Below are 2,485 nucleotides of genomic sequence, written 5' to 3' on the forward strand. Positions count from 1 at the left end.
ACAGCAACAAAGCCGAACAATCAGAATGAGTTTAAACAATTCTAACCTCGTGTAGAAACCTGATTGTGTCTCCCTAAAAACCAAACCTAGTGATGAGTACCTTTCACGTCTTTAATTATCGAGTTAGATGAAGGGTTGAAGAGTCTCGTGAATTCCCTTTAGCCTTGACCATTCTAGCTTTCTTTAAATATTTTAAACCAAAATCATTTATTTCGTGTCCTTAGTTAAAACCAAAATCATTTATTTCGTGCTTTTAAAATTATTCATTTCGTGTCCAATTTATAAAAACGTCCAAACTAATCTTACTACGACCCAATGATCATGAGAAGGGTCCAATACCTTATTTTTACCAATTAGGATTCATTAGGAGCTTCTGGAATCCTCTAGAAGGTTCTAATTTATCCTTTCCCCAAAAGATAAAGATTAAAGAATTTGATGTCTAATAAAACATCACTTTTTTGATAAGTCCTAATCCCGGTCAAACCTAAATTTTGTGTCTCATAAATTTTATCCAAATATTAGATGGTTAGATATCCCTTGAAATTATATTTCCAATGATATATCATAATCCCAATTCTGAGCTATAACGAAAAAGATATGATTAAAATACCAAACTCTATCCAAAATTGACACTGTTCCACTATTTCGATCATATCTTTTGTTCTAAAAATATATCAACTGATTCTAATTGGGTTGGAAATTAGACTTCAAGATCTTTCCAACGATATATTATTTATCTTATTCCGATTTTTGGATCAAAAGTTATGATAAAAACAAAAACCGCAAGATTGCAGGATCATCGCGCCGCGATGGACCTATCGAGCCGCGACAAAGCTATTGCGCCGCGATGGAATCTGTTTTACTCCAATTTGGATTCTCACTCTTTTCTGATCCTTCGACCCTTTTTTTCTTATAAATAGAGGTCGTATCATCCAGTTTTCAATCATCAACAAGCTTGATCACCAACAATCATCATCTAATCCTCTCTTTAAGCTAAAAGCTTTTTTTTTTCTCTCTCTCTCTCTCTCTCTTCTTTCTTGATTTCTAGACTTAGCCTAAACACCTCCCAAACACACATCCTTGATCCTTTTCCCTAATCAAGCACCATACCTCCATCACGAGCTTCGAATACTCCTAGCCAATCTCGAAGTTGTCTTCGACCTCGACGTGAAAGGTTGATAGTTCTGAGGGTTTGGTCCCAAATCTATGTTTCTATTCTTATTTATTTTACTTTATTTGATTTAATCTTTCTTGAAGTTACTAACGCGTGTATTGTTGTGATAGAAAGAGGTACGAGGCATCAAAGTGTGTAATTTGATCTCTTTAATATTATTCTTTTAATTCCTAGTATCATGTTAGGATGTTATTCTATTAATTCCTAGTATCACATTTAGGGTGTTAATTAATATTCCTAATATCATGCTTCCTAGTATCATGTTTAGGTTAATTCTTTGATTACGATTTTTATTAGTGACATGCTAGGTTTGTTATTAATTAGTTTAGTGTTTTGCCTAGGATCTTGCTAATCATGTTTTGATTATGATGATGATTTGTTGTGTCAATTATTATGTTGCTTGATTTATTGTTATTGCTTGATCATGCCCATTTTTGCAAGTTTAAAGGGAATTTGTACTTGAAATCACGCCTAATAAAATAATTAATAATTTGATTTAGGTTAATATGATTTTTGATTAGGGGATTTTTCCCCGCCACGTGGACCAATTAGAGTCCGCCACGTGTCACCTCGTAAGAGGTCCAAAGTGGACCTCTCAGGCCACAACACGTGGAAGACAGAAAGGCTTGTCAGGAAAAACAGCCTGCAACGGCCCAACCTTCCAGGCAAGCCCAATCAGTCCTAGGTTTCCCAGAAACCTAGTATTGGGCACAGTCTCCCAGACTATAAATAAGGTGTTTCCCCCAAGGAAACACCTATTCAGAAATATTCAAATACATGCTGAGAGCTTCACATCATCTCTGATTAACTCTCATCCGCACACTTACTCTCAAAGTAGAGAACTGGTCAGACACCTGACACCCCAAGACTAAGCAATTCACATTGCAGATTCTCTCTCGGACCCTGAGAGAGATTTTACTTTCCGCACTTAAACTCCTCAATCACGTTCTAACTTGATCGTCGGAGGTGGAGCTCCCATCAACAGAAGTCTCCGTTATATTGCAGGTACAGGCATCCAGAAGTCAGTCTTGGATTTGTAACTCTCCCGCAGGACATCAAAAAACCCCGAAACATTTTGGCGCCGTCTGTGGGGAGAGTACATTTAAGATGGCTTCACAAGAACCTGTACCGAGTCTAAGTGAGAAGCGGCCTTTGGCCGACGTCCTGGTCACCTCAGACCAGGACACAGATGATGATTTTGAAGTTGTCACTCACACAGCACCAGACGGGACCCTTAGGACTCGGCGTGTCCGCCCCACTGAAGTGAGGGAGCGAATCGTCGGCCAGGTCGGGCCCAGTGGAACAGTCGGC

This window comes from Chenopodium quinoa, unplaced genomic scaffold (assembly GCF_001683475.1).
Source record: "Chenopodium quinoa cultivar QQ74 unplaced genomic scaffold, ASM168347v1, whole genome shotgun sequence".
Lineage (NCBI taxonomy): Eukaryota > Viridiplantae > Streptophyta > Magnoliopsida > Caryophyllales > Amaranthaceae > Chenopodium > Chenopodium quinoa.